This window comes from Mobula hypostoma, chromosome 6 (genome assembly GCF_963921235.1).
Source record: "Mobula hypostoma chromosome 6, sMobHyp1.1, whole genome shotgun sequence".
NCBI classification, from domain to species: domain Eukaryota; kingdom Metazoa; phylum Chordata; class Chondrichthyes; order Myliobatiformes; family Myliobatidae; genus Mobula; species Mobula hypostoma.
In genome coordinates, this window is record NC_086102.1 from 140786713 (window position 1) to 140811931 (window position 25219).

Genomic DNA, 25219 nt, shown 5'->3' on the forward strand with positions numbered 1-25219 from the left:
TTCATGCCCCTGACACACCTATACACCTATATATATACTATATATATATATATATATGCTCCTGTGGCTCCTTCCACAGCTCCCTGAATAAAGGCGATTGTGCCATTGCTCCTCCTCCTCCTCAGTCCAGGGGCAGATACTCAGCATGATGGAGGTCACATTCTACTGCGAATAATAGCCCTTCAGTATTTACTCTATTTCCAGTCTTTTGGAGTTATTGATGGTGCATCAGCTACCATAACTAGAAAAAAGTTTCTTGGGGAAACAAAGGTCTGAAGGTAGATAAGTCACCTGGACCAGATGGTGTACACCCCAGAGTTCTGAAAGAGGTGGCTGAAGAGATCGTGGAGGCATTAGTAATTATCTTTAAGTATCACTAGATTCTGGAATGGTTCCAGAAGACTGGAAAATTGCAAATATAATTCCACTCTTCAAGAAGGGAGAGAGGCAGAAGAAAGAAAATTATAGGTCAGTTAGTCTGACCTCAGTGATTGGAAACAAGTTGAAGCCGATTTTTAAGGATGAAGTCTCAGGGTACTTGAAGGCACACAATAAAATAGGCTATAGTCAGCATGGTCTCCTCAAGGGAAAATGTTGCTAGACAAATTTGTTGGGATTCTTTGAAGAAATAACAAGCAGGATAGACAAAGAAGAATCACTTGATGTTGTGTACTTGGATTTTCTGAAGGCCTTTTACAAGGTGCCACACAGGGCTGCTTAACAAGCTATGAGTCTATGGTATTACTGGAAAGATTCTAACATGAATAAAGCAGAGGCTGATTGGCAGGAGGCAAAGAGTAGGAATGAAAGGAGTCTTTTCTGGTTGGCTGCCAGTGACTAGTGGTGTTCTACAGGGTTCTGTGTTGAGACTGATTCTTTTCACATTATATGTCAATGATTTGGATGATGGAATTGATGGCTTTGTTGCAAAGTTTGCAGACAATACGAAGATAGGCAGAGGAGCAGGTACTTTTGAGGAAGTACATAAGGACTTAGACAGATTAAGAGAATGGGCAAAGGAATGGCAGATGAAATACACTGTTGGGAAGTGTATGGTCATGCACATTGGTAAAAAGAAACGAAAGAGTTCACTATTTTCTAAATGTAGATAAAATACAAAAATCTGAGGTGCAAAGGGACTTGGGAGTTCTTGTGCAGGATTACCTCAAGATTAATTTGCAGCTTGAGTCTGTGGTGAGGAAGGCAAATGCAATGTTAGCATTCATTTCAAGAGGACTAGAATATAAAAGCAAAGATGTAACATAGAAAATTTACTGGTGAGACCTCACTTGGAGTATTGTGAGCAGGTTTGGGCTCCTCGTCTTCGACAGGAGGTGCTGAAGCTAGAGAGGGTTCAAAGGAAGTTCACGAAAATGATTCCAGCACCGAATAGCTTGTCATATGAAGAACCTTTGATGGCTCTGTGCCTGCATTTACTAGAATTCAGAAGAATGAGGGGTGACTTCATTGAAACCTATTGAATGCTGAAAAGCCTTGATAGAGTGGACATGGAACGGATGTTTTTTTATGGTGGGAGAGTTTAAGATCAGAGGACACAGCCTCAGAATAGAAGGGCATCCTTTAAGAACAGAGGAGAAAGAACTTCTTTAGCCAGAAGAATGGTGGATCTCTGGAATTCTTTGCCACAGGCAGCTTTGGAGGCCAAGTCTTTATGTACATTTAAGACAGAGGTTGATAGATTCTTCACTGATTGGAGCATGAAGGGATACAGGGAAAAGGCAGGGCATTGGGGCTGCAAGCAAAAATTGGATCAGCCATAACGAAATGGAGGCGCAGATGCGATGGGCCAAATGGCCTAATTCTGCTCCTATATCTTATGGTCTTGTGTCTAGAGTGAAGGTGGAACCAACCATGGATAAAAGGTAAAATTTGCCTGGAGTCACAGGAGGTAGGGGAGGTCCTTAATGAATGCATTGCTTCAGTATTCACCAGCAAGAGGGACCGTGACAATGCAAAGTCAGATGTTGAACAGGCTAATGTACTAGAATTTGTCAAGGTTAAGAATGAGGATGTTTTGAAACTTTTGGAAAAAACGTTCATATAGATAAGTGCCGGGGATCAGATGTAATTTTCCCCAGATTATAACAGGAAGCGAGAGAAGAGATTGCTGCACCATAGGCCATTAGCTTTGCATCCTCACCAGTAGTAGTACCACACGATTGGAAAATGCCAATATTATTCCTTTTTCCAAAAAGGTAATAGGGATAACCCTGCAAATTATGGACAAGTGAGTTTTACATCAGTAATGGGCAACTACTGAAGAGGATTCTTAGAGACATTTATGAGCATTTGGAGAAGCGTAGCCTGATTAAGGATAGTCAGCATGGTTTTGTGAGGGGTAGGTTGTGCCTCATGAGCCTGACTGTATTTTTTAACGACATGACAAAACAATCTAATAAAGGAAGTTTGGTGGATGTGGTGTGTATGGATTTTATTAAGGCATTCAACAAGGTTCCAAATTGTAGGCTCATTTAGGAAATCAGAAGGCATGGGATCCAGGGATCCAGAATTGGCATGCTCACAGAAGACAGGTTGAGTAGATAAAGGGCATTTTGCCTCAAGTTCTGTGATTAGTGGTGTTCTGCAGGGATCTGTTCTGGGACCCCTGCTCTTTGAGATTTTTATAAATAACAGATGAGGAAGTGGAAGAGTAGGTTAGTAAGTTTGTAGATGACATGAAGGGTTGATGGGGATATTGTGGATAATGTAGAAGGTTGTCGTAGATTACAACATGACATAGCCAGTCTGCAGAGCTGAGCTAACTGGCAGATAAGAGTCAAATCTATGAAGTGATTCACTTTGGAAGATCGAAATTGAAGGCAGAGTACAAGGTTAATGGCAGGTTTCTTAGCAATGTGGAGGAACAGAGGGACCTTGAAGTCCATTGAGGTCCATGGCCACTGATCCCTCAAAGTTGTCATGCAAATTTGAAGGGGTGGTTAAGAAAGTGTATAGTGTGTTGGCTTTCATTAGTCAGGGGGTTGAGTTCAAGAGTCACAAGGTAATATTGCACCTTTAAAAAAGCTCTGGTTAGACCACACTTGAGAGTATTGTGTTCTGGTCACCTCATTATAGGAAGAATGTAGAAACTTTACAGAAGATGTGGAAGGTATTTACCAAGATCAGAATCAGGATCATCTTACATGAAAACACTGCAACCAACATCCTGAGACCTAAAACAAGACCCACCATTTGACAACCCAGCACTTGATGACTTTGGCTATTTCCTAAATCCGCCCAAGTATTCCCTGTTTGGTTCCTAGCTCTGCAGTCATGTTTCTGTAAAGGCAGTTAGATCATGTTCACTTCAGGACATTTATGCCACAAATTCAGCAACCTTATTGCCACTGCAATAAGCTTTTATACACTGTTCCTTTAATTATGGCCTTTTGGCTATTTTCCACGCCCTCATTTGCTACCTGTCTTTCTTTCTGCTATCGAGTAATTTTTCTTACTGCATTTCCAACTTCCATTTGCATCTTTGTTCCTCTCACTCTTGACATTCAGATTCTCACCATACAGGTTCACTACCTCTCCAAAATCATGGCAAAACTCCATTCCTTATTGTGCCACTCCCACCTCACAAAAATATTGGTGTCAAACCTGTTCAGGTGTAACCCATTCAACTCATATAGATCATACTTGCACCACAAATGATCCCAAAACTCAGAATCTACAGCTTTCTCATTCTGTACCCTCTTTAGACACATGGTCATTTGTACCACTTACTTATATCTACACTTTTTAGTACGTAGTACAGGTAGTAATTCTGAGATTATTATCTTTGTGATCTTGATACTTAACCTTTTCCCTAATTCTACAATCTGTAAATTAAACGCCACCCCTCCTTCTGCCCCTGCCACTGTCTCCAATGTAGACCACAATTTCTAGTTCTTCACCATCTCACTTCAGATGCTCTGCAACAATTCAGTAGCATGTTTCATCCTCGCACCACGAGATACCATATTATCCTGGCGTCACTTTCATACCATAGTAACAGAAGTACCATCAATGCTCCAATATAATGAATGCCTATCACTAATGTTCTCTATCTGCTTCCTCCCTTCATGTAACTGAGCCACTCAAGCTAACCTCACCTCACTGCTCTTTTCTGAAAATGAAACATGTTATGAGGCAAGGTACAGTGGACTCTTGGTTCACCTGTGCAGCAGGGTAGTCAAATATTTTCAGCTGCAATGTAACCATCTTCCTTAATATTCTGTCCATGATGTCCTCAGTCCCACAGAAATGCCACAGCAACTCCAGCCACTGCTGCAGATGTAGAACCTGAACTTCAGTATGTTGCAGCTGATGACACTTCCTGCATGCTGGTTGAGTAGGTCACTGGAAGTATCTACAAGGCATGGTATGCACATTCCACTTGTGAGCTGCACTGCCATTTAAAGGTAACCTACGAAGTAGAAACTTGTTAGAAAATAGTTACTTGTTCCCTGCTTTGCACCACTCTCATTTCTGAATTGTGTGGCCCAGTGCTTTCAAACCAATGCTAGTGCTGAGTAGTTCTTACTGATCAAACTAACCACTGCCACCTCCTCACTGACATCCATTCTATAGACTCCAAGTACAATCTCTGAGTTACGGGAAACAGGTAAAAAAAAACTAGAGGCAAGACCAAAAATCGGTTAGCCAAGACCTTACAGTGTTGGTTTAGCTCATGTCATGACTTACTCTTCCTCCTATTGCTTTATGTTCTTATGTTTGTAACATCGCCACCAGTTTGCGCGGTCACCTAACAATACACAAATACAGCCTGAATTATCTTATCTCTGGTTTAAACCTGCTGATTTCTGACTTGGAGCCAAGACTGCTATTAAGAAAGAGCTTACAATAAATCCACCTTCAGTCAAAAAGAAATCTTTTCAGTCATATAACATTCTCTAAAGGCTATGCTGCAAATAATACACATTACAAAAATATTCTACTAGAATGGAAGTTAATAAGCCTACAGTTGCTGCTCTTCATATATGTAAGAATTTCATGAAGCTAAATAATATATCAATCTTTGGAAGAGATGATTTGCAAGAGGCAAAGTCCAACTAATGGGATTACTTCAGTTTGGTTGAAATAAATACATGTTAACAGGTGACAACTGAAAATGTTGCATGAAGGTTTCTGTTACCAATATTTGAATGTCAAATTTTCAGTTGGTGTTTAGATTCTACAGAATTACAAGGGCTATTACGTTTGAGCCAACAGTAAGCAGCCATTAACTACTAATATACAATACCTCATTCAGCTCTAGTGAAAATCTGCTTCTCAAATTGCAATTAAAATACAATTGCAGTGGGTTTGCTTTTGTCAATTTAAGGACAATAACTAAATTGTCTCAGAACTAAGACTTGCAGATATTGAAAACCTACAGGGAAGATGCAGGAGTGAAGACAATATTGTGATATGGTTGCTGGAATATACTCATCCAAAACCTATACTGTTGGTCCAATCAAACCTGTGGAATCGGAAGAACCTCTTTATTTATCATGTTCATGACACTTACCAACAGGCCAGATGTATACTGTATTTGAGTATATTTAAAGAGAAGATTGATAGGTTCTTGATCAGTAAGGATGGAAAAGGTTACAGGAAGAAGGCAGGAGAATGGGATTGAGAGGGAAAATAGATCAGCCATGACTGAATGGCAGAGCAGACTCAATGAGCTGAACAGCTAATTCTGCTCCTTTGTCTTATGGGTGTATCCGATCTGCAGCAGTGGGAATCACATTCCCACAGACCTAAGATATAGATTCTGGAGTTGGAGTCTTCAGAGGACTTTGATTGTCTGGCCCTGGAATCAAATTATGTATTTCATCCACAGTCACCAGAGTAAACCAGCTGCTTTAAAAGCACTTAAAAACAAAGCACATTGTTGAATTCAGAGATCCAGGTCAGAATTCTACCTTGGACCTTCATTCTGGCCAGTCCTGAAAAAGCTACAACCTACTCTGACCAAGCATGTCACCACCTACCCACAAATTAATGAGGAAAACAACATCTCAATCAGGATATCTTTATTCCTAGTCTTTCCTCCTGTCCCTTCCCTGCCACACCAGCAACCAAAACAAAGTAGATAATCACAATTCAGATGATATCCCTTTACTGCATTCTTCTTCCTTGATCTAGATTGAGTACTTACAGATAACTCTAACTTGCTCGTTGAGGAAAAGTACATGAATAGTTGATAACCAAATGAGCCAGGGACTGCCCTCATAATGAAGAATGCAGATAACTGCATGAGTGGAGCACATATTTAGCACATCAAAATATTTTGGTTTGGTTGCTGGTGTGGTAGGGAAGGGAAGGAGGAAAGACTAGGAATAAGTCAAGTTAATCAGGTGAAATCTAGAATTGGGCTAATTACAGTTAACAATGTAACAAGAACGAAGGATTTAATGTGATCCATAAGCACTCCATTATTGTTGAGGTCAGTGTTACTGGAGGGTAGTCATTGAGGCAGGTTACTGGTGCCCTCTTGGGCAACAGGATGATGGTGGCCACCTTGAAGCCTGAGGGGACAGGAAGCCGTTCCAGACAGATGCTGAAGATATCTGTTAGAACCACAAATAACTGGGCTGCACAGTCTTTCAGCACCCAACCAAGTATGTTATCAGGTCCATAGCTTTACATGGGTTGGCCCTGGCTAGTCTTCCTCACATCAGCTGTGGCGAGAGAGAGTGCCTGTTTCTCAGAGTGAGGGGGGGCTTGTAGTCTGTAATGGATTGAACGTCCTGCCACATGAACTTCGTGTCTCTGGTGTCACAGAAATGGCTGCACATTTCTGTGAATAATCCCATTTTTCTTTACTGATGGCTCGGAAAAGCGCAGCCCTTTCCCACATCAGAGCTCCAGGATCATAATAAACTTCCAAGAATTCTCAGTTAGGAGGAAGCTGGTACTTATTACAAAGAAAGCTGCCAACTTATTTTGCTTGCTTCCAGGCTGAGCTCTGGAGAATTTGTAAATCCATATTAAGAGGAATGGGGAAAGAAACATAACAGGTGTGAATGAATCTCCATTAAATGAAAAATAACAGTAAGCATTCCATGACTATAATGTGAGTCCTATATAACCTCAGCAAAACAGATTCTACCCTCTTGCGTCAGGTAAAGCAGTTCCTTGATGCTATCTATGAGTAATCAACCAGATTAAACTCTGATAACACTAGATTGTTGATCTTTATTGGTGCTATGAAACTCCTCAGATATGCTACAGTACTCAATGTACCCAAGTAAAATTTCTATATCCAAAATTTTAACTCTATTAACTTAACATTTTATTAATTTGTTTATTATTGAGCTGCAGCGAACAGGCCTTTCAAGTTGTACCACTCAGCAACCCCCGATTTAACCCTAACCTCATCACAGGATAATTTACAACGACCAATTAACCTAACAACCAGTATGTCTTTTTGGACTGCAGGAGGAAACCGGACACCCGGAGTCACAGGGAGAACGTACAACCTCCTTACAGACAGCGACAGGAAATGAACCCAGATTGTGCTAACCACTACGCTACCATCCTGCCCCATGTATTCACTAGAACAATGAATAGAAGTTATAAAAATCTATTCAATGCTTATCGACTGAAAGCAGCAAAAATATTTTCTGTTACACTTTATTACATGGAAGAAAAATCAGCCAGTACAGTTTATCTTCCCCTGCCAATTTAATACATTCCTTTCTTGATGTGTTGGTTTATTCAAGCTGTGGATTTAAGGACACAAGCAAACTTCCAAGCTCATCTGATTGGTTATAATCAGAGCAGAAGTCTAGCCAGCGAGAGCTTCCGTCTTTATGAGATTATCACTATTGAGCTCTAATTCCATTCTCACCTGCTGTACTTGCAAATCTGTAATGCTACAAGGCAGAGGTAGAATTATATTTGAAAACTAGGAGGGTATCTGCAATACGAAGTGGATGGGGTGAAGGGTGGGGCAAAATGGACATAAGCTGTGCCCAAATTATTAAGAGAGTTCGGATGAAAATGGGTTGAGGGGTTATAGGTTGCAATCTTCAGATTTTGGCAAAAACAAGGAAAGACCATGAGGGATTTCCGAACATTACATTGAGTGACACCACCACAAGTCAAAATATATTGCTTTGTAAAGTGAGAAACAAGCCTTTCTGATTAGATTTTTGTATATTTAAAGATTTCAGAGTATTGCAAGATTTAAAAAATATATCTTTTTTCATGCTGCAATACAAATTGTAGTGGCATCATTGTGGGTTTAAGATGATATTAAAAATGTCATCTAACAGAATATCCTACAGCTCTATAATCAGCCCTTTATCTCCATTTAACTATGCAATGCCCCATTTTGATTTTCACAGTATTCAGTCTGTTGTCTGACAGGTTGCATGTTAAAAATCATAAAATGAACCAAGATTTAGATGTTTCTTTCTAATAAAATAATGGTCTTTCAAATTTGCAAAATGCAATCACAGGCATATTCATTATGAAAATTAACTGCAAAATGAACAGTCAAATATACAGCACCTTATTTCAAAAGACAGTGGATATTTTAACAATTACTCTGCAATATCATTTAAGAAAGAACTGAAGACATACCTTTCAAGCAGATAGATCTTTCACAATTTCTGATGTAAAAATGATCAGGCGTAATCTGCAAAATAAATCATTCCTGTCAGCTAAGAGCTGAAATTGCAATGCACCATCGTTGCTAGAGAGTCCATTTTATTAAAATGGCTTTTATCTTAAATGTTTTTCCTAATTCTGAAATTGTCACTTCAAAACAATTACCAGTTGATTCACTGTACAGTATTAATTTTATTTTCAGATGACAGCATAGTAATTCTAATGTAAAATTTAAAAAAACACCAAATGTCTCTCTGGGATTGAATGCTGCTGCAAGTGAAAATTCTGTTACAGCACTGTTAGCAATACAGCAGCTTCAGAAATATCTAGAAGACTGAATGGGGTATAGGGGTGGGGGATGGGGGGGTTGGGTAATGGTCAGCTGGCCATAACTATTGTTAAAACATAATGCTGCATTCTCATCTGTTTAAGTGGCTTGCTGGGAGTTGGCGACACATCCTTCCAAGGAAGATTTTAATTAGAATTGTAAACCAGTGAGGCACTTCTCTTGGACTGATAGTTCTAATTCTTCGCAATGTCATGCATCACGTCAGAAAATACAAACTCAGCAACTCAAGCTCACAAACATTCTGCTTTATCAGGTCTGAATAGGTTCTTTTTCAGCTTTTGTACATTTTCACAGAAGATGTATACAACACAGTCTGAGACATACAAGAAGAATAAGTTTTTTTTAAAAAGATGGTGTTTGCTCATCAGGAAATTGTTTTACCACTTGCTATGAAAGAATTGCTAAGAGATGAAGAACTTTTGAACTAAACATTTGGCGCATTATTAAAATGTACAAGTAAATTGGCCGATTAAAGAATAAAAAGTATAGTAACCATTACAGCATTTACAATATTGTCCATAGACACTATAGGTGCATTTCATGTTTCTGTGCCTGTACCAGATGCAGTTTAGAAGGATGAGGCGGGATCTCATTGAAATCTATCAAAATACTGAAGGGCCTTGAAGCACCTTCAATTACTCGAAAAGACTGAGGTTTGGTAAAATACTGAAAGGCTTTTATTCGTTGTACAATACGACCTCCACAGTGAGTGTCTGCCCCCGGACTGAGGGGGAGGGGCAAGGTGAACACCTTTATACAGGACTCTGTGGGAGGAGCCACAGGGGCAGTCAGCAGAGGGGTGTTTCCAGACAGGTAACCGAGTTACAACATATATACATGGTTTATCACAGGCCTAGATACAGAAGGCATGGAGAGGATGTTTCCATTAGTGGAGGAGTCCAGGATCTGAGGAGCATTGTATCAAAATAAAGGAATACACCTTTCGAACTGAGACAAGGAAGAATTTCTTCAGATGGGGGTGAATGGCTCCTATACTGAATGGCTCCTAAATCTGCTCCTATACTCCATCTTATGGTCTTAAACAAGGCTGTCAATTTTCAGAGGTTTTCGATTACTGTTTATTTGAAGAATGTTTTAATAGCAGGATGATACATGTAGTTCATTGAAAGCTTGAAAAAATCTGTTCTGTGAACAAAATTAATGGACCTTTGCAATAATCTTAATTATACCTGCCTCGTGTGTGTGAAGGAAGAATGGCATATTAAATTCAGAAAATACGTAAATTTTTCAAAAAAAATTCATGATTTGCAGGTGATTTGGCAATGTAATAAGCTTTTATGAAGTTAAAATTACAGCAGGTTTGTTTTGTCAAAATACAGCTTATTTTCCTGTTCAGGTATTTTAAAAAAAATTTTGATTATTAAGGATTGGGATCATTGCCATGCCAAAGCAACAAAAACTTCTGTAATCAGATTCTGCCATTTGGAAAACGTTAGCAAATGAAAACCTGCAAACTGTGGAGGTCCTGGAATGGGAATACATTTTAAAAATCTTGCCAGTGGTAGCTTTGGCACAAAGTAAACCCACACACTAAAGCATTCAGGGGCAATGTTCCCTCTAATTTCAACCATTTACTCCGAGCAGGAAATTTTTACACTGACTGAGCAGCAACAAAGGCTATATGCATGGGAACTACATCCAGAACGAGGGGTCACAGTTTGAGGATAAAGGGGAAGCCTTTTAGGACCGAGATGAGGAAAAACTTCTTCACACAGAGTGTGGTGAATCTGTGCAATTCTCTGCCACAGGAAAAGTTGAGGCCAGTTCATTGGCTATATTTAAGACATGGCCCTTGTGGCTAAAGGGATCAGGAGGTATGGAGAGAAGGCAGGTACAGGGTTCTGAGTTGGATGATCAGTCACGATCGTACTGAATGGCGGTGCAGGCTCAAAAGGCCAAATGGCCTACTCCTGCACCTATTTTCTATGTTTCTATGAGCATTTTAGTTACTATGTGGCCACGAACCCACGCAGCGTAGAGGGATAGGGTAGGCTACATACTCAGGTCTGAGCATGAAATTTAGCTCATCAGTGATATTAGACTGCTTCTATACCACCTTATCAATATTTTCCAAAATGAAATTATCATAGGATAAATACTAATCATTGCTCCATATCATTTCATCAACATTTAACCACCAAATGCTGGAATAGCAAAAGTCCCAGTGAGAAATTTTGAATAAAAGCTTCCGATTGCATTCTCTCCCTCAGGTGTTTGCATCGATGATTTACCAACCCACAATTCAGCTTCACTTTCCAAACCACTGCAAACACACCCCTGTAAAATACTGCCTGTTAGCTTTTACTCCAGCTTGACCATAAAAACCCTCAAGTGACTCTGATACTTCCAGGATTAACTTCTCATCTCCTGTTGAACACTGACTTTGTATCAATTAGAACCCTGCAACAGTCAACTTACCTTTCACTACATCCGGCTCATTGTAGCTTTTCTGTCTGCCCAATGGCTCTTCCTCTTTATTGAAGTCCCTGGGGTGACCTTACCTCCTTTCAACCCTTCCGAATCCTTTGCCAGCCTTACAGCCCACAAACAGCATCACATCACTTGGCCTCAAGTGTTCCTGGTCTCATTGCCTATTGTGCTTCACTCACAGCTGTTGAACTTTCATTCAGCACATTCCTGAACTATGGAAGTCACTTCCTAATGCATTTGCCTTGCCACATCTTTCACTGTTGGCAAAAGTTTAATTCTTCAGTTACTTTTTAACCTCCTCCCTGGTCTTCTTAACTCCTGCTGGATGTTTTGAACAGTCGCATTCTGTTTTGAATGACAAACAGCTTTCCTAAATTGTTGCTGATGTTAGTGGTTTGCATTTATTGCAATCAATTTTCCTTTTGCATAAATCCCTCTCACCACAATGTTCATCACGGAAGACCTTCAGGCAGAGTAAGTCAATATTGACAAGGAAAAACTTCAACATTGAAAGTCAATAAAATTAATAACTTCTACATATTCAACTGACGATGATCCAATAGAATAGCACCATTAAAGTTGTTTAAAAAATTCTGGTCCACTTCTTCATGTTAAAAACTCAACTTTGTTATCTCTCTACTTAGATTATTCCCTCTTCTTTCCTCTTTGAACTTCTTGAATAGATTGTCCATGTCCATAGTAACAATGCTATCTAAACCCATCCTTTCAACCTGACAAACCTTACCCTCTTCCTTCTGCATTACTCTACAGTCCAGTGCAGAGAGACTGAATTCACAACTCAATTTCTCCTATCCAATCGCACCAAACTAATTTCTACCAAAGAGTTTCTAGAACTTAAGGAACAGTAGCAAACTTGACCAGCCCTCCCACTAAAGCCTGTTAAGCGAATGACTGATCCAAGTTTGGCCTGATCACCACTTCCCTCATTCCCTTGTAGTTTAAATACCGTCAAACTCTGTATTTCAATATACTCAGTGAGTCTGCCTCCATAGCTCTCTGGTGTAGAGAAATTCAAAAATTCATGACTACAGGAAGAATAAATTCCTACTCATCTCTGTCTGAAATAAGCTACCCCTTATTCTGAAACTATGCCCCCTAGTTCTGTCTACCTCCCTCTAGGAGTGTCTACAACTCTCTTCCACTCACATATTATCCTTTTCAGACCAATCCAATGTATCAATCTTTTGCTCCCTTGTGGTCTGCATACTGTACTTTGGTCATATAATCTGAAGAATCTATCCCTATACTTATGCCATTTGTCCCTATTACCACACCTCAACCATATATGCTTTGACTAATATTTCACCATAAACTAAATTGGACACACATTCCACCCCTTATACAGTATATTGGCTTCTACCACTTATAAATTGGTTTGACATATCACCGACTCCAAATACCACTAATTTAATCCTCCTACTAGTTTATATAATATCTTAGGGTAAATCTGTACATATTCAGTCATGGTGAATTACTTGACAAAAAACTGAGCTTCTAAACTCTCCTTTTTTTCTATTGCAGTGATTGCCAACTTCCACTTCTGAAATGTTAGGAAATCCACCAAAACTCTCATGCTTGCTTCACACATTTCAGAATCACTGACTCCAGTGCTCCCTAAATAATTTCAGCACTTCTGTATTAATTCATTTAAAGCGATTGTGCCCTTTTTCTAGCATTCACAGTCATCTTCATTGTTCACAGTTCACAACTATCTATTTTGGCACCAAGGCTTCAAGGGGCATAATTCTCAACCTATTATTTAAATCCTTCCATAGCCTCAACAGCACCAACATTTCTTTCGCAAATTATCTGCTGCTTTAATTCAGACTTCTTGCATTATCAGCACAGTAGCACAAGCAGTAGAGCTACCATCTCATGACAGCCAGGCTCAATCCTGATCTCCTCTATTGTCCATGCAGAGTCTGCACATTCACCTTATGCGTGCACGAGTTTCCTCCAGGTGCCCCAGTTTCTTCCCACATCCCAAGGACGTGTAGATGGAAAGGTTAGTTGGCTACAGTAAATCACCCCTAGATGTAGGGTGAGCGGCCGAATCTGGTGATCAGCATGGACTTAGCGAGCCAAAGGGATTGTTTCTGTGCTCTATGATTCTAACCTATCAGTTCTACATCTTCAGCAAACCTCTCATTCAAAATCTACTATCATTCCACTATCTTCATTTAATAACCTACACTTTTAACCAAATGTTTCACTTTAACAGATCCAGGAGGAGGAAGATTACAGAGAAATGTACATAAGTTACCATAGATTTCCAAATACACAGCTTCTTCTAGTAACAGCTACAGCTTTCTTACATTTCTTCACACTCAAGATTTGCTTATTATTTAATCGGAAATACGCATATTAACAAATATTAGTATTTGTTCTGCGGTAGCTAGGCAAATCAGGGCATAAAGAATCTAAAAATATAGCAAATCAATCAAGTGTTTGAGTGAAAGTGTGATGAACGGGTTTGTGTTATGTGTTCTTGATTGTATCAGGAAGAGAAAGCAATAGAGCCATTATAATATCCATGTTTTCCCCACAGATGAGTCATTCCCATTAGTTTCTATGGTGCAAACCTGAAGACAAATTAACCAAACTGAACTGGAGCTTTCACAAAACTATTAGAGGGCAATCAAAAATTAAACACGTAATCTTTTGAAAAAAGCCTCCCTAAAATATATGCTACAATGTTCACTCTGATATGCATATGTATATAAATAAGTTCAATTAGTTTAGAGATGAATTAATCATATCAGAATTCAGCTGTTTTAAAGAATTACACATGTCCAATGAACTGCTTACTTTAGTACAAGTAAATTTGTCTCAACAAAATTACCTCAGTGGTTATTCACTGGTATATTCAAGAATACTTCAACATCTTTTTAACAATACACGACACTGACTTAACCGGTTTTACACATCAATGATTTTTCCCCTATAAGCACTGTGTTGTCTAGTCTCCAATTAACCCAGTGAACTGTTCAGTGGCAGATGGGACCCCTCAAGGCAAGCAGGAAGACACAGTAAATTGCCCAAGTACTATTTGTATTTCATAAAAAACGCGCTGCTCAGCCCACATAAACAACAAAATTAAATTTATACCACAGTCGAAATACTACAGAACTTGAAACAAAAGCTGAGTATAACGGACCTAGTGGGTCATTTAGCAGAAGTGGTATTGATACTGAAGAATTATCTTATATATAAAATTTTGAAGAAGCTTAAAAACATAAAGCTAATAGAAGATGATGTAAACACGAGAAAATCTGCAGATGCTGGAAATTCAAGCTACACACACAAAATGCTGGTGGAAAGCAGCAGGCCAGGCAGCATCTATAGGAAGAAGTACAGTCGATGTTTCGGGTCGAGACCCTTCGTCAGGACTAACAGAAAAAAGAGATAGTAAGAGATTTGAAAGTGGGAGGGGGAGGGGAGAGGGAGACCCAAAATGATAGGAGAAGACAGGAGGGGGAGGGATGAAGCTAAGAGTTGGGAAGTTGATTGGCAAAAGGGATACAAGGCTGGAGAAGGGGGAGTATCATAGGACGGAAGGCCTTGGAAGAAAGAAAGGGGGAGGGGAGCATCAGAGGAAGATGGAGAACAGGCAGAGTTATTTTGAGAGGGGAAGAGAGAAAAATGATGATGTGTCACTAATGCTGAAAGGACTGTTAATACCCAAAAGTATTGAGTGTAAAAGTGAAACTAAATGTAGCGATGTTTATCTTTTTTTTTCCAATGTCAAACTCAGTTGAGGTGGGGGAGGTGAGGCAGTTTGTAGACTATTGACCGTCATCTAAACATCCAGATTGCATTTGGCCTCATCCAAGCAATTATGGAGATCGAGGATTGGCAGGTTGGTATGAGAGTGTAGACGTAGCAGCAAATGGGTATTCTACAACCCAACGGCACTTACTCTGAGTTCTCCATTTTCAGGCAACTTGCTCCCCTCTATTTCTTTCTCCTTCTGATCTATCCAGGCCCTCTCACAAGCCTCAGCCCACTCCACCAGCCCTCTATAACCCAGTTTCTTTACTGATCAGCAACAACACCTCCTCCCCATTCAGTTCCATTCTTCATCCTCCTTTCTTATCAGATTCCATTAACCACAGCCCTTCACTACTGCCACATAGCACCTCACAGTCTCTGTCACTATCTCCATCCTTCCCTCCCCATCTGTAAATCTACGCCTCTTCATCTCGATCAACCTATCGTGCGCCAACTCTTGCTCCAGCCCTTGCACTTGGCTCTTTTACTGACTCTTTTCCCTTCTATAAGTTCAGACAAAGGATCTCAGCCCAGAATATCAACTGTCCACTTCCCTCCAAAGATGCTGCCTAACCTGCTGAGTTCCTTCAGCATCTTGTATTTATTTTGTTTAAGACTCCAATACCTGCAATCTCTAGTCCCTCTAGAATGAATACTTCAGGTTCAGAGTTCAGTAAATTTATCATCAAAGCATATATATGTTACCAGATACAACTCTGAGATTCGTAATCTTGTGGGGTAATCACAGTAAATTCAATTGTATACTCCTTCATCAGTTAAGCTGAAACAATTAATTCAAATAGTAGAACTATTTTCTAAAGATATAAGCATGAACTTTAGACTAGATAAATTCAGAACATTAAACATAAAGGAAGGTGCAATAGAGCTAGTAGAATATAAAACAGAGCAGCAGGATACAATACAACCAATGGATGAATATGAAACATATAAGTATTTGGGATATCAACAAGGAAAGAAAATAGATCACAGTGTGATACAGGAAAAAACTTTTGACAGAATTTACTTCAAGGCTTAAGAAAATCAGCCAAGCAGTGCTCAACATTAAAATTATAACAAAGACAATAAACATTTCTGTTATACCCATATTAATGCATTCCTTTGGCATAACATCTTTCTCCGAAACCAATCTGTAAAGTTTACAAAGAAAAATAAGAACTGAAATGACAAATTTCAGAAAACATTACGAACACTCAAAATCACTGAGATTAACACTACCCAAGACAAAAGGCAGAGGAGGAATTACAGACATTAAAAATCTACCCAACAGTCAGATAAAACTTTGAAGGATGTACAACAGGAATGAAAACAGGATTCAGCACTCCACGCAAGCATATGGAATTTTGATAAGAAGTATACACCACCAAACTTAAATGAGAGCACAACCCAGAAAAATGAAGACATTATCACTACTGAAGAAAAAGTTAACCAATGGAAGAGCATGACCCTCCTTGGAAGACATCTCCACGACCTGTGCAGACTAGATGTCGACAAGGAAGCGTTGAACACCTAACTCAGAAACAGAAGGGTTCCTTGTGACAATACAAGACCAGGTGGTTAACACAAAAATATCAAAAATACATAATAAGAGACCGACAAATTCAAGATGATAAATACAGAAAATGACATTAAAAAACAGGAACAATCCGACACATTACAGCATCCTATAGCAGCTTAACTCAATCTGATTACTTTAACCAGGCCAATCTCAGAAAGGCGCTGCCAAAGTCATACCAACATGTCTCCTGCCCCACTCGAGGCCCGAATATGCTTGACCACTACTACTGTTTCGTCCCACAACCTCACTTCAGAAAACCAGACTATCAGGCCGTACTCGTCCTCTCGGCTTACAAACAGAAACTGAAGCAGGAGGTCACAGTGTCAAAAGTGGTGTCACATTGGACGCAGGAAACAGATGAGGTCCTCCATGAATGCTTTGAATCGGTGGACTGGTTAGTATTCAAGGACTCGGCAGCTAACTTTGATGAGTATGCCTCAGCTATCACGGACTTTATCTGGAAATGCACAGAGGACTGTGTGTCTCGCACAACGATCCGGGTATCCCCTAACTGGAAATCTTGGATGAATTATGAGGTCAAGTTCCTTTTGAAGGCTAGAGCTGCAGCTTTTAGGTCCGGGGATACCAGTCGCTACACGGAATCCAGGCGTGAACTCCAGAACGCCATTAAGGGCGCCAAGAGGCAATATCGAGCCAAGTTGGAAGCCCAGGCTAACCAGTGGGATGCCAGTAGACTATGGCAGGGTCTAAATGAGATCACTGGGCACAAAGAAAAGGCTGGGAATATCAATAACTGTGGCACTTCTCTTCCTGACAAACTTAACGTATTCTACACAAGATTCGAACAGAAGAGGAGCATCCCGCTCCCTCCAGATGAACCGGACCTGGTGGCATCGAGATTCGTCGTCACCGAGGAGGACGCTAGAAGGGCCTTCCTGAAGATAAATCCAAGGAAGGCGACGAGCCCAGATGGCGTCCCAGGACGGGTTTTCCGGGCCTGTGCAAGCGAGCTAGCTGGAGTGTTTGCTTCAACTGCTCCTTGTTTCAGTCTAAGATCCCCTCCTGTTTTAAGAAGGCAATGATAATCCCGGTGCCGAAGAAGAGCAAGGTGGCATGCCTGAATGACTATCAACCTGTGGCTCTGACATCAATTGCTATGAAGTGCTTCGAGAGATTGGTTATGGCACACATCAACCACAGCCTACTGGTCAACCTCGACGCTTTGCAATTCACCTACCGGAGTAACAGGTCAACGGCAGATGCCATCTCTCTGGCTCTACATTCCTCCTTAGAACACCTGGAGAATAAAGACGCATACGTAAGGCTCCCTTTCATTGACTACAACTCTGCCTTTAATACCATCATTCCAAATAAACTGATTCCTAAGCTCCGGAACCTGGTCCTTAGCACTCAGATCTGCAGCTGGATCTTCAGCTTCCTCACAGTCAGGACCCAGGCTATAAAAATAGGGGACAAGCTCTCCTCTCAATCACTCTGAGCACCGGTGCCCCACAAGGCTGTGTACTCAGCCCCCCACTGTACTCACTGTACACCCATGATTGTGCAGCCAAGTTTCCATCGAACTCAATATACAAGTTTGCTGATGACACCACAATTGTAGGCCATATTTCGGGTAATGATGAGTTTGAGTACAGAGAGGAAATTAAGAATTTGGTGGCATGGTGCAAGACAATAACCTATCCCTCAATTTAGCAAGATGAAGGAATTGGTTGTTGACTTCAGAAGGAGTAGCGGACCGCACGACCCAATTTACATCGGTGGTGCGCAAGTGGGACAGGTCAAAAGCTTTAAGTTCCTCGGGGTCAATATCACAAATGACCTGACTTGGTCCAGCTAAGCAGAGTCCACTGCCAAGAAGGCCCACCAGCGCCTTTACTTCCTGAGAAAGCTAGAGAAATTTGGCCTGTCCCCTAAAACCCTCACTCATTTTTATAGATGCACCGTAGAAAGCATTCTTCCAGGGTGCATCACAACCTGGTATGGAAGATGTCCTGTCCAAGACCAAAAGAAGCTGCAGAAGATCGTGAACATGGCGCAGCACATCACACAAACCAATCTTCCGTCCTTGGACTCACTTCACACTGCACGCTGTCGGAGCAGTGCTGCCAGGATAATCAAGGACACGATCCACCCAGCCAACACACTTTTAGTCCCTCTTCCCTCCGGGAGAAGGCTCAGGAGCTTGAAGACTCGTACGGCCAGATGTGGAAACAGTTTCTTTCCATCTGTGATAAGACTGCTGAACGGATCCTGACCCGGATCTGGGCCGTACCCTCCAAATATCCAGACCTGCCTCTCGGTTTTTGCACTACCTTACTTTCCCTTTTCTATTTTCTATTTATGATCTATAATTTAAATTTTTATTATTTACTATTAATTTGTACTCCAGGGAGCGCAGAGCGCAGAATCAAATATCGCTGTGATGATTGTACGCTCTAGTATCAATTGTTTGGCGACAATAAAGTATAACACAGACACAATTAAGTGGCAAACATTGTTCATCAAAATCTTGCTTTAAAATACAAACTCATAAATCATACCTTACTATAAATACAAGCTTGATCTAGATTTAGAGTCAGAATACCACAAATTATATTAAGACCAATCTGTTATCACGGATCGGACAATCCATAATAACCATCTGGATATAATAATGTAGGATAAACAAGCAAGAACAACTTACGTAATAGATATAGCTATTCTAAACACACATAACCTACAGAAATCGATAAGTGAAAGACACCAGAAATATGCTGAATTAAAAGAGAAAACTGAAACACTCCAAGACACAAAAAGGGTATACACTGTCCCGATAGTGATATCTACACTTGGATCAGCCCAAAGGCACGACACAATAGTATTAAACAATAAGGACTACACAGCAACATCTATGTAAATCTTCAGAGAGCCACATTAGTAAACACCACTTGAATAGTGTGAAATTTCCTCGCAATTGGCAAATGAATGTGCTTGGCTATGCCCGCACCTCAGATTTTACCAGCTTGAGCTGAGAAAATGTTTTTTAAAATAATAATAACAATAAATAATAAGTAATAAATATAAGACCATTAGATGAAGGGTCCTTGAAAGTGAGTCCATAGGTTGTGGGAACTGTTCAGTGATTGGGCAAGTGAAGCTATCCCTTCTGCTTCAGGAGCCTGATAGTTGAGGGATAATAAATAACCCTGCTCCTGGTGGTGTGGGTCCCGTGGTTTCTGTACCTTTGACATGATGGCAGCAGTGAGACGAGAGCATGGACTGAATGCTGGGGGTCCTTGGATAGATACTGTTTTCCTGCGACAGCACTTCATGTAGATGTGCTCAGTGGTGAGGTGGGCTTTACTTGTGATAGACTGACCTATATCCACTACTTTTGCAGGATTTTCTGTTCAAGGACATTGGTGTTTTCATACCAGGCCGTGATGCAACCAGTCAATAAACTCTCTACCATACATCTATAAATGTTTGTCAAAGTTTTAGATGTCATGCTGAATCTTTGCAAACTCCTGAGTAATAGAGGCATTACTGTGCTTTCTTCACAATGGCATTTATGTGCTGGACCCAGGATAGACGCTCTGAAATGATAACGCTGAGGAATTTAAAGTTGCTGACACTCTCCATCTCGGATCCCCCGATGAGGACTGGCTGATGGACCTCCGGTTTCCTCCTCCTGAAGTCAACAATCAGCTCCTTGGTCTTGCCGACATTGAATGAGAGGTTGTTGTTGTGGCACCACTCAGCTAGATTTTCAATGTCCTTTTACCAACCTATCAGGAGATACTCAGCTTGACCTGCTGGGCATCTCTTGGAAGTTGGGTTCACCCTTCAGATTTCCAGCTCCCAAAGCGTTTTTTTTCTATTCTTTGCTTTTTATTTATAGATCTCAATCTTGAATTATGTATATAGAATTAAAGAGTGAAAAGCACAAAAAAGACTGTAATCATCTCCAAGGCTGTTCCCCGCGTTCTGAATAGTTTTGTTTCAACAACATATGTAGCCATCGCCAAGCCACTCCATTAACGGCAACAATTTCAGTTACAGACCCCGCAACCACACCTAGTTCATAGGGCACTGAACAGCTACAATACTGGCAGCAAAGGAAGACGACTGAATACTGCCCGCGTATGTTAGAACATAAAAAACATACAGCACAATACAGGCCCTTCGGCCCTCAAAGCTGTGACAAACATGTCCTTAACTTAGAACTACCTAGGCCTACCCATAGCCCTTTATCCTAAGCTCCATGTACCTATCCAAAAGTCTCTTAAAAGACCCTATCGTATCCACCTCCACCAGTGAGACCGGCAGCCCATTCCATGCACTCACCACTTCTGTGTAAAAAACTTACCCCTTACATCTCCTCTGTACCTACCTCCAAGCACCTTAAAACTATGCCCTCTCCTGCTAGCCATTTCAACCCTGGGAAAAAGCCTCTGACTATCCACACAATCGATGCCTCTCATTATCTTGTACGCCTCTATCAGGTCACCTCTCATCCTCCATCGCTCCAAGGAGAAAAGGGCAAATTCACTCAACCTATTCTCATAAGGCATGCTCCCCAATCCAGATAACATCCTTGTAAATCTCCTCTGCACCCTTTCTGTGGTTTCCACGTCCTTCCTGTAGTGAGGCGACCAGAATCGACTACAGTACTCCAAGTGGGGTCTGACCAGGGTCCTATATAGCTGCAACATCACCTCTTGGTTCTTAAACTCAATCCCATCATTAACGAAGGCCAATGCACCGTATGCCTTCTTAACCACAGAGTCAACCTGCATTGCAGCTTTGAGCATCCAATGGACTTGGACCCCAAGATCCTCTGGGTATGTTCTGTCTACAAAAGGGAGGTGAAATCCAATCCAGGCAAATCTCACTACCTTCAATCAAAAGCAAGAGAATTGGTAACAATTACATCAGCTGGCACAGGTACTTCAATCTTTGCCATGGATGGCCCAAAGCCCAGATGAGAAAGGAAGAGGGTTGGACACTGGGTTAGCAACCCTATCCCATAAAAGCCCGGAGCCCCAGAAACACCAACAAAAACTCCAGGGACGTCATCCAGAGGAGAACAAGGATCTTCGCCTAGAAGACCCAAGATGGGCTACACCTAGAGACAACTTGAAAGACTGGCCCAGGACAAAGGATTCTGGGGAGCTTCCGTCAGCGGCCTATGGCCCAATACAGCTGATGGGCTTAACTAACTAACAGATACTGCAAGCCTATTCCCTATGCTCACGTTGTAATCCGCAAGTACCACTTAGCTCCATAGCTCATTATAACTTTGCTTCATTAGAAGATAGCAAGCACTGATGACATCAGAACACCATTTAACCAAATGTAACATCAATCTTAGTACAGGTGGCCCCCGTTTTCCAAACGTTTGCTTTACAACACTGCGCTGTTACGAAAGACCTACATTAGTTACTTGTTTTCGCTAACAGAAGGTGTTTTCACTGTTCTGAAAAAAGGCAGCGTGCACCCGAACAGCCAAGCTCCTCCCCCGGAACTGCATTCTAGCCGCCATCGCTTAAACACGTGCTTTATCTCGAATTATTTTGTGCATCCATTAGCAAGGTGAGTCCTAAGGTATCAGAAAAGCCTAAAAGAGCTCGTAAGGGTGTTATACGTAGCATAAAACTAGACAAAATTAAGCGTTTTGATCGTGGTGAACAAAGTAAGGACATTGTCCGTGTGTTGAACTTGCCTGTGTCCACCATTCACACTACTTATACGTAGAGAGAAAGAATTTTGAAAGCTGCCGATGTTACTGTTGGTTCTGCTCGTAGCAAAGTGGTCTCTCTTAGTCTGCATCCAATAATGGATAAAATGGAAAGTCTATTGCTTGAATGGATTTTTGGGTGTACAAAGTGTGGTGTTCCGTTAAGTTTTCTTATACTTAACGAGAAATCAGTCAGTCTTTTTAATAAGCTGAAACAGAAAGCACTGGACAATGGTGATGAAAGTGTTGCGAAAGTGGAATTTAAAGGTAGTCATGGGTGGTTTGATCGGTTTCTGAGGCAAGGGCAGCTTCATAGTTTAACATTTACCGGAGAGAGTGCTTTGGCTGATACTGAAGCTGCGGAAAAGTTCCCAGCAGAACTGAAGAAAATAATTACAGAAGGTGGTTATTTGTATAAGCAAGTGTTTAACTGTGACGAAACTGTAATTTATTGGAGTCTTCCCGATTCCGGTAAGTGAAACTACACGGTACATACATTATTTCTACTTTATATAGGCTGTGTATTTATCATATCATTCCTGCTTATACTATTTGTTACTGTTATTTTAGGTTTTGTGTGTTACTTGGCATGATTTTGTAGGTTATCTTTTGGGTCTGGGAATGCTCAAAAATTTTTCCTATATTAATAAATGGTAATTGTTCATTCACTTTACGACATTCCGGCTTACAAACCGTTTCATAGGAATGCTCTACCTTCGGATAGCGGGGGAAACTAATGTTAAAGCTCTTCGTTGCTTGTCATATTACTAATCACAAGATGGTTGCAGCTGTCACAGGCTAATCATCTCAAGAAGGAATTAGTTAGGCACACAATACCCATGCAAATTAACTGTCATAGATCCTTTCAACCAATGAATCTCCACAGCAAAGAAAATATCGACAAACATAATACCCTATTACTTCCAGTTTTGTTGTTGAATATCCTAAAAATGTAGAATTTAGAAACAAAAGGTTTTCCTTGCTCTTTTTTCCTCTTTCTAATCTTTTTCTGCTCTCTATATTCTTGACAATTTGACATCAAATACACGTCTCAATCCTTGTGCTGTCCGTATCACAATCTAATTCATTAGGGATACCATTTACTTGGTTCACTCAGGTCCTAACTGTCCTGTCCAAGCATTGTTGTCAGCTCCAATCTTACTGTATTGTTGCATTGAAACAGGAAAAGGCAAGTCTAACCAACAACAAATTATCAATTACTAGCTCACAACAGCAAATTATGGGCCTCTATCTTTCACGTTTTCTTTCAGGAAATGTAGAAAGGTGTATCCTTATCAAAGCCTTTCCTGTTTGGAAAGTGAAATGGTTGCATTTTAAATCCATTAAAATTTCAACAACAAATAGTGTTTCAAAAAAAGTCAAAGATCAATTGTTGACTAAGATCGAAAACTCTTGAAATAATTGCTGGTTTATTAAACCAGCCAGTGTGGGTGAGTTGATTGATCCATGCAATGCAGAAATTCCAAAGGTTTGATGTGGTGGATACCAAGATAGCAGATCTCAGCTGGCTGGGCTCACTGCCCCATAATTAATAAATGCAAAACAGCAAAAAAAAAGCCTCACTGGTAATTTTGCACTATACTCCCTGAAACAATACAAGATGCCTCATCTGAAAACACCAACCACATACATTTTCAGTAACAGTGGAACATCAGACATTCTTTCAACTAAATACCAAAGTATTAGTTACAGCCAATGAACCTCAGACAAGGTAAATCATAAATGTCACTTCTCATTCCTTTAGGTTTTAATTGTTACAGGATACCCTGAAATTGATAGGTCCAGACACCAGGAGACCAACGGTTTTCATCAGTAAATTTTCCTGTAGGCTATTTCAGAGGGCTGAAATGCAAATTACATTATTAACACAGGTATGCAGTATCCAATCCGGAGATTGGTCCTCCCACAGACAGCCACAAAACAAAGAAAACCATGGAACCTGTTTAACCCCCACCACTCCCCCCACATGCGCACAAAAAAAAACAAATCACGCATACGGCAACAAAACAAGTGAAAAACAAAGAATATAAAACACCAAGAATCCAGGCATATTCAGTCCAGTTCGAGCACTGAGTCGTTTGTTATCTACAGGACGGCCCACGTACCAGGACTCTGGCACCATGCTGTGAGAGCAGAGGACCAGAGAGACTATCAGACTCAGACACCTTCCTCTAGCAGCGGTGAGTGAAAGGCTGGTAGATGGCGCTTTTAAGAGGCAGGTGAATGTACAGAGAATGGAGAGATTATGGATACTGTGTCAGCAGATGGGATTAGTCTAGTTTGAAATTTAATTATTATTTTAGTTAGTTTGGCCCAGCATCATGGTCTATAGGGAATGTTCTTGTGCTGAAGTGATCAGCTAACCGACCAACCTGCATGTCTTTGGGATGTGGTAGAAAACCAGAGAACCTGGGGAATATGCAAGCTCCACACTGACAGCACTGGAGGTCAGGATTGAACCTGATTCACTGCAAGGCAGCAGTACTATGAGTTGTGCAAGCGTGCCAGAATCCAGAATAATTCTTGTGCAGCTGGACTCAAATAAATGTTAGACAAATTAAGAATGGCAGACTGGCTTTCTGCACGGTTAAGAATACCAGCTTGTAAAAATTCCAGTAGTTTTGAAGTTACTACATACCAAACCAATACAGGTGACTCCCACTCCTGAAGCCCACCCACCTTATGGAGGGTTTGTGTA

General features: G+C 40.7%; 1 protein-coding gene across 9 annotated transcripts in view; it reads right to left on the minus strand.

Annotated features, from left to right (window-relative positions):
• LOC134348443 (microtubule-associated protein 2-like) overlaps nucleotides 1-25219 on the minus strand; it is a 314301-nt gene that overhangs the window by 166187 nt on the left and 122895 nt on the right. For 7 of the 9 annotated variants that reach the window (XM_063051841.1, XM_063051842.1, XM_063051835.1 and 4 more), the window contains one exon: nucleotides 8605-8659. The gene's annotated coding sequence lies outside the window, so the exon portion shown is untranslated. Of the gene's footprint in view, nucleotides 1-4182; nucleotides 4271-8604; nucleotides 8660-8796; nucleotides 8875-25219 lie in introns of those variants that run through there. The other 2 variants (XM_063051838.1, XM_063051840.1) reach the window with 2 other exon arrangements.